Source organism: Podarcis muralis, chromosome 9, assembly GCF_964188315.1.
Source record: "Podarcis muralis chromosome 9, rPodMur119.hap1.1, whole genome shotgun sequence".
NCBI classification, from domain to species: domain Eukaryota; kingdom Metazoa; phylum Chordata; class Lepidosauria; order Squamata; family Lacertidae; genus Podarcis; species Podarcis muralis.
This window is the reverse complement of record NC_135663.1, coordinates 78,646,445-78,654,949: the sequence shown is the minus strand read 5'-3', so window position 1 is coordinate 78,654,949 and position 8,505 is coordinate 78,646,445.

Genomic DNA, 8,505 nt, shown 5'->3' with positions numbered 1-8,505 from the left:
TCAGTTTTCATTTTGTGGTCAAACATTTAAGTTTGGGGTTTCTTTTTTAAAATATATCATTTTTATTAAATTTTCTGTTTTACAATTTAGAATATTCATTTAAACATCCTTAAGATATCATGGTTCATTTTGCATATCATAAATCCCTGCATATTTTATATAAACTATACCATTCATTATTACCTCCATCAAAACTTATTTGCACTGTTGAATTTATCTTAATGCTGCCAACATTTCCAGGTGTAAATAATTCCCCCCATATAGTCCAACATTTTCCAATCTTCTTTAAACGCACTTTCTTCCTGTTCCCTTATTCTATGTGTTAAGTCGGCAAGCTGCGCATATTCCATCAGCTTAGGTTGCCATCCTTCTCTCCTTGGGACCTCGCTCATTTTCCACTTGGGGGCTTAAGTTTTTCGTGTAGCTATTGTTTTATTTTTATCTATTAAATTTACATACCACCCCTTCATGGGAAGATCACAAAGCGGTTTACGATATAAAAACACGGAATACATGTTACAGAAATTACAGGGGGGGCACATCTTTAAAGTTAAATATTACAAATATTATGCCTGAATATATCCTTCCAACTTGATAGCTCAGGGAAGTCACCTAACTTTAAAAATAATATAAAATCATCTCCTTTCCCAGTTCCCCCCATTCCAAAGTTATTTTCCCCCAGGCAAAAGGACTCCAGGAAGTTCCCAGAGGTGAAAATTGCTGGGCTCATTGTTAGCCAAAGGAAGCCCAATCTCATCACCTGACTCGCCTCAGGCTCCAGACATGCAAAGGAACTTCTATTGTACTTTTGGGTGGTGGGTACTTAAGACCTATTTGTCTATGCTAATCTTATACCTGAGCCTTGCCCTCCCATGTCTGCTTATGCCAATCTTGTACCAAGGACTTATCTGGACATGTTTGCCAAGGTTAACCCCTCCCCTTCGAACTGTATTCTGGGATGTGGCAGGAAAGTTTTAAAAGTCTTTGTCACCCCATCCTCGGGGTTCAAAATTTGCTCTTTGAACCTATTGCGCAATAAACTTTGGTCTACAGCTATTTGCTCCGGTTGGCTGGACTCCTTCCTTTATTCCGCAGGGACCCGCGGGCTCTGCCTGACCACCTGGGGGACTGAGCAGCCTCACACCTAGATTTTTCCTTAACAATACATAACATAGCAACAAAGTTATCCTCATATTCCAGATTGGAGATCTGAGACTTGGAGAGAGAAAAATGGATCACAACATAGTACTGCAAAGTACTCTAGAAGGTGGGAGGTCAGAGCAAGGCTGAAATAATAGTGTCTGCAGGGGGTGGCAAGCCTATTGCACCCCCACCTCCAGCATCTCCAGTGGTCACTCAGAAGTAGGAAGGAGAGGGGCAATCCAGCAACAGCTGGTGGGTCACAGGTTCCCCCAACCCCGCTCTTCAGAACCCCACCAAATGTGGAGAGACACTCCACTGCTCTGTGGTCTTATATGGGGAGAACCAGCTTTTATCCAAACTACTGATTCCTCCAACCGCTGCCATCACTTTACTATACCAAGGCCTTAACGATAAAGCCAGTAGCTTTGGGGAGTTTTAGAAATGGTGCCAAACCAGCTTTTCACACATCCATAATTAAACTTTAAATTAAACTATATAATCCTACTTTGCTATGAAATCTAAAGGCGAATGATTCAAATCTGCTGGACACCACTGTGTGATACGAGGTTCCAGGAGCTTACCCAGGGTTTGTGTTTCCTTTGGAAGGTGTTGTAAACAAAAATTGCCCTTCTTCCCTTATGGGGTATCCAAGAGCCCATATAGAGTCCTTACATAGCTTCCCTATTGCAGTGTTTCCCAACCGGTGTTCCGCGGCACACTAGTGTGCCGCGGAACGTTGCCTTGTGTTCCGTGGGAGGGAGGCGGGCGAGTCGGGCGGCGAGAGGCGGGGCGGCGGCGGCGAGCACACGCGGGGCGGCGAGCGAGCTCCCTCCCACATCCCATCGCCGCTCGCTTCGGCCGGCCTACTGGAGGAAGGCGCGAAGACCTCGCGCATGCGCAGGCCTTCCGCCTGCGACAGCCCAGTAGGCCGGCCGAAGCGAGCGGCGATGGGATGTGGGAGGGAGCTCGCTCGCCGCCCCGCGTGTGCTCGCCGCCCGACTCGCCCGCCTCCCTCCCACGGCACACCAGCCTACCTCCGTGGGAGGGAGGCGGGCGAGTCGGGCGGCGAGAGGCGGGGCAGCGGCGGCGAGGAGAGGCCGCCCAGCGCGGGGCTCTCGCCGTCTGCCTGCCTGGCTGCCTGCGAGCTCGGCGGGCAGCGCTTCCGTCCGCAGCGCCCGCCTCGCGGCTCTCATTCCCTGCCCCTGCCAAAGCTCACCCAGCCAAGCCGCGCTCTCCTTCCTGCCTCGCTTTGCTGCCTCCTCCCCCCCCCACCCCCAAAGCTTGGAGGTTCCCCGGCAGGAAGGAGGGAACTTAATCCTCTCCAAGGGCTGCGGAAAACAGACATGCAAATGGGGGCTTGCCAGCTCTTCAAGCGCCGCCGGCTTTCTTTGGGAATTACCGCCCGCCGAGCCCGGTAACGCTGACAGGCCGAGCCGCGGGGCTTGGCAGCGCAGCCGGCAGAGTGTGGGAAAGGGCGGCCGCCACGCACCGGGCAAGGTGAGACTCGATGGGGAGGACACCGGCAGCAGCGCCCCCCCCCCCCCAGAAACCCGCTCCGGGCAGGTAATTCACAGAGAGTGGACAGAAGGAAGCCTTAAAGGGCTTCAGCCTCCCAGAGTGGCGGGGAATAATAATAATAATAATGATAATAATGATAATGATGATGATGATAATAATAATAATAATAATAATAATAATAATAATAATAATAATAATAATAATAAAATTGACAGGTGGTGTTTTTCTAGGTGAGGGGGTGGGGACTGTAATAACAAAAAAATCAGCTGTATATCAACCGCTGTTTTGCAATGAGGAATTGCAAATAAGGAAGATCAAAAGGAGAATGTTTTTTGGGGGGGGACTCTCTTCCTCTTCCTCCTCCTCCTCTCGTTCTTGCTCCTCTTCCTGGCAAAAGGGCTGCTGAGACCCCTTCTCTCTTGGGTGCCGGTGGGTGCTGTGACGTTGACGCTGCTGTGGCAAGTGCCTTTACTTAGCAGAGTGCATTCCCCTTTACACAGGAGGGGAGGGAAAAAAATTGAAACTTACACTTTCGTGCGTCCCTCCCAGCGCGACGCTGCGCGCTGACGTCACGGGGCTGTAATGGTGGTGTGCCTCGAGATTTTTTTCATCAAACAAGTGTGTCTTTGCCCAAAAAAGGTTGGGAAACACTGCCCTATTGGTAGGAGAGAATAACAGAGGCCAACCAGAGAATATTGAGAAGCAAAGCAGCTAGTAAGCTTGATCTTTTTTGATCTGTTGCAACAGGGTGCTCCCCTCACACGCAGGAAAGGAGGAGGACCCAGAAAAATGGTGTGCAAGACCTTATAAAGACTTTTGAAATTGCCCCCCTGTAGATCAAGACCACCCCCAGAAACTTCATACATATATCCCAGAAGGGGTGTAACCTAAGACCACCCCTCAGATACATCATGCCTACGTCACAGAAAAGGTGGTCTAAACAGAAATTTAAATGTTGTTTATCTCTTGTCCTTGTTTATCTCCTGTCTGGCAGGTTACTTGATTGGATTTCCTGGGTAGCCTGGCTAGTCTTTTGTAGTGATAAATACTTAGTTCCTGGTCCAGGTCACAGGCTCACACCCTGTTCAAACACAGATAGGATTTGTGAAGGAAAAGACAATGGAGAGGCTTTTCCATTTTGACCTTGCAGAGAGTCAGTTTAGGAATCGAAATGGTTCCAGGTTGGCCTTCCTGTGCTGATCTATGTATGTGCTTGGTTGGTACACTTATGAACATTACCATATATCTAAGACCATAAAATTCCTATTACAAAGGGCAAACAGCAGAGACGTTTTTATGATACTGTATAGGGTAAATTGTGGGCTGGGCAAGGTAACTGTTAGGTGGATTTGTAGCTTCTTGATTGACCAAATCCAAAGAGTGCTGGAAAAAAGCGACTAGTGGGGTGCCACAGAGTTTTGTCCTGAAGCCGTTGTAGTTCAACATCTTTATAAAGGAACTGGACTGAGGAATTGAGGGGATTACCTTTACCTTTAATCAAATCTGCAGATGATAGCAAAGTGGGAGGGGTAGCCAATGCCACAGAAAACCAGATTGGATAATTGGGCCCAAACTAACAAAATGAATTTCAGTAGGGACAAATGTAAGGTTCTGTACTTAGCCAAGAAGAACCAGCTGCACAAATATAAGATGGGGAATACCGGGCTTGCCAGTAGTACATGTGAAAAGGATCTAGGAGTCTTAGACCACAAGCTGAACACGAGTCAACAGTGTGGTGCAGCACGGGGAAACCTACTGCTATTCCAGGCTGCATCAACAGAAGTATATTGTCATCTTCAAATATCTAAAGGACTGTCATGTGGAAGAGGGAACAAGGAGATTCTGACTAAACATCAGGAAGAACTTTCTAACAGAGCTGTCCAACAGCAGAACAAACTCCAACAAAAGGTGGTTGTTAAGTTGTGGGTGAACATATCAGACGACACAGTGATTCTTCAAACAGCTCTTGTTTATTTGCAGGCCAGAATAGAACTGAACTGAAGGGTTCAGCCAGCCTGCTTATATAGAACTCCACTAGAACGCAACAGTAACCATTTTCTGTAACTATCCAATCACTGAACGTCACTTTCAATCCCTTATTTGCATATGTGGACCTGAGTGAAAACTATTTACAGTATCCCCCTGCTGGCCCAGGGCGAGAACTTCAGTAGATAGCAGTGGTGGCCTCTCCCATTTACCCTCTAACACAGAACAACTTCCTTTGTTCAAGAAATACATCAAGAAACTTGCCTGGCTAGTTTAGGGTTGCCATATGCCTGGAATTTCCCGAACATAATCGGAATACTGCAGTCGGAAGCCGTGTCCATGTGGAAATCACACACACACACAAAACTGTCCGGGAAAATCCGGATATATACGGCAACTCGTGTCAGCACGCTCCCCCCCCCCCCCCCCAATAGCTCAAAAACTTCAAAAGCAAACCACAACCACTTCAAGAGCTCAACAACCTCAGGTATTAAAAGGGACTCAGGCATCATGCAGGCTAACCTAACTCCCTGTAAACTCACACCAGTATTTATATTATTGTTATTAATTTATACTCGTCTTTTTCCCTGAAGGGACTCAAGGTCTGCATGCTGCTCAGCCCTTTGAAAGCTCAAAGGAAACGAGGTTTCCACCCCTTCTGCCTTCTGTAATGCACATTGGGCTGTTCTTGACAGGTGGGAGAAACAACAGCAGCCTTGATGAGATGTCTCAGATGTGGGACCCGGATGTTTCTGGTGGGTGTTGCAGGCTAATGGTAAAGGACCCCTGGATGGTTAAGCCCAGTAAAAGGTGACTATGTGGTGTGGCCCTCATCTCACTTTTCAGGCTGAGGGAGCCGGTGTTTGTCCACAGTTTTCTGGGTCATGTGGCCAGCATGACTAAACCACTTCTGGCGCAATGGAACACTGTGATGGAAACCAGAGTGCACAAAAACACAGTTTACCTTCCTGCCGCAGCGATACCCTATTTATCTACTTGCACTGGTATGCTTTTGAACTGCTAGGTTGGCAGAAGCTGGGACAGAGCAACGGGAGCTCAGCACATTGCGTGGATTCAAACTGCCAACCTTCCGATCAGCAAGCCCAAGAGGCTCAGTGGTTTAGACCTCAGTGCCACCCCCACATCCCTAGGGACTGTAGGACACAAGATGGAAGCTGATGGTAGAAGAAATGGTGGATGGGCTGGTAGAAGCATCCAGAGGCAGTGGCAGGTAAAACAGAGCCCTCGTGTCCTTATTTTGCAGGCACAGTCCTGGATTTGCAGGAGCCATCCCAGTTTCTGATTTGATCCCAGAATGTCACTCTTTTCCTTAGGACATTACTTTTTTCATTGGAGAAATTTTGGGGGTTATGATAGGGTGTAAAAATGGTAAAGGATCCCTGGACAGTTACGTTCAGTCAAAGGCGACTGTGGGGTTGCAGCGCTCATCTCGCTTCAGGCCAAGGGAGCCAGTGTTAGTCCACAGACAGCTTTCTGGGTCACGTGGCCAGCATGACTAAACTGCTTCTGGCACAATGGAACACTGTGATGGAAACCAGAGCAGCGCACTCAAACACCATTTACCTTCCCGCCGCAGTGGTACCTATTTATCTACTTGCACTGGTGGGCTTCCAAACTGCTAGGTTGGCAGAAGCTGGGACAGAGCAACGGGAGCTCACCCTGTCATGCGGATTCGAGGCTCAGTGGTTTAGACCACAGTGACACCCACATATGATAGGGCATACCTATTTTCAAGAGAGAAATGTTGGAGGGTATGGTGAAATGATGGTTGAGGGTGGTTAAAAAAATAGTGGTACTGATAAGTCCCTTCTGATCCTCCAACTGGGACAAGGGTCTATCTCAGCCTTCCCCAACCTTGGCCCTCCAGATGTTTTTGGCCTACAACTCCCATGATCCCTAGCTAGCAGGACCAGTGGTCAGGGATGATGGGAATTGTAGTCTCAAAACATCTGGAGGGCCGAGGTTGGGGGAGCCTGGTCTATCTCTTCATATCCCCTTCTCTCCTTGCTGAGTGCAACAAGGACCGCTGAGTGAATATGCGGTCTACGTCAAGCCACCATAACTTGTGACCTACCAAACTGGATGAAGCAGACAGCAAAATCTGAAGGGTTTGCTGAGTCCCTGCCAAGGTATAGCTGGCAGGCTGTATTTAGCAGGGAGGATCCGCAGGTCTCACCTGCGATTTTAAAGTTACCTATTCTGCGGTTGTTGTAGGAAGCAGGCTGCCATTTGTCAGATTAAATCTATGAAGAGCCGTATCCTCTAGATGGCACCTTTGTGTAACAGATACAGTCAAGAGAATGTTCGGTTTGCAGCTTTTTCTTAGACATTTGGTGTTGCAGCATCCTCTGTCTTGCGCCAACACCAAGAATACTCCCTAACCGGGACATTAAAACAGCCTACTTGGATTTAGGGGATCATGCAGCCCACCAACAGTTCCTCAGTCATCCAGCTCAGGAGCAGGGGGGCAACGTGTAAGTAATATCCTTGATTTTTTTTAATTTAAAAAAACAAATTTGTATTGGTTTTCAAACAAATACAAGTACAATGACTATTAAGCACTTGCAGTTTCTAACCCATCCTTTTCTAGGGCAGGTGTGATGATGAAGAAACCTATTTGCAGTTTCCTTCCAAGACTTTCCCGTATTTCCAGCTAACTTGAGGCAAGGTTTGGTTAACCTCTACAAGGAGTCAAAATTGGTCATTTTCCCATGCAAGGAGAGCAACTTGCTGGGCACCCGGTTTAGTTCTCCAGCCTCGTTTCAAGCTGCTTTGTAGACTGGTCATCTCTCACCTTGAGCTCTTGGGAAGAAAATTGGGAGCTCAATGTAATAAATAAAGAAATAGTAGTGCCTGAATCTGTTTTCAGTTCTTGAGCCCTTTGCGGCTGCAGTTTCTTGGAAGACTCCAGAGTGCTCTCCCTCCCCGCCCCCAGCCTGGAACTATTAAAACAAAGGAAATACATATTTATAGGTCAGGGGGAAATCAAAGCAATTAAGCCTTTTAAAAAATATTCAGGGTACTGTGTGCAAGCTTTCAAATTCTCCTGAACTCTTCATCAGACTGGATGGTTTAACAACAACCACCACCAGCAAAAGGGGAAGATGGCTGCTGGTGAAGCTGCCTGGACATAATGTAAGGCTATGCACACACTAACCCGTTTGTAACACAAACATGCAGTTTTTCTCAATCTGGAATCCTTCCTGTGCGTCCTCAGCAACCTGCTTTCAATCTTGATTCAGGGCTCATCCACACTTCTGCTTCTTCTGTGCCTAAAGGAAGCACAAGTCCAAGCGGTTTTCTACTCGACTCGCACTCTCTAGGCATGGATCCGAGCGGTTTCCCCTTTGCCTTGCTTCTTTGCCAAGGAAAACACGCTCTTTCGTTTTAAATGGGAAACCTGATTGCTGTTAGCTCCAATTGAGCACTAAAGAGCAGCTTTCCAGGGGGCAGGGAAGCAGCGGGACAAGATGACAGCACCCCGAAGAGTGTGGGGCAGAGGCATGGGGCCAGGAGAGTGACCCAGGAGAAGGGGCCAGTGATGGGGGGGTTGATGTCGCCCACAAGGCAGGAACCAGGGGAAGGGGCAGAGTAAGGGCAGTCTGAGACAGAGGAAGGTGCACCAGATCCGGCAGAAGAAGATGAGATGGTTCAGCTGACAGGTGGCTCAGCAGACTCCTTGCCTTTCCCTGCCCCACTTGTCTACGAGAACCAGGAGGGGCTTGAAGCAGGAAGAGCAGTGGTGCCTTCTGTGCAGGAGTTCTCAGGTTATGGGTGCACAACCCATCAGGGTCTCTCTGTTGCTGCAACTGCTCCGCACAGCCTAGACCTGTGAAC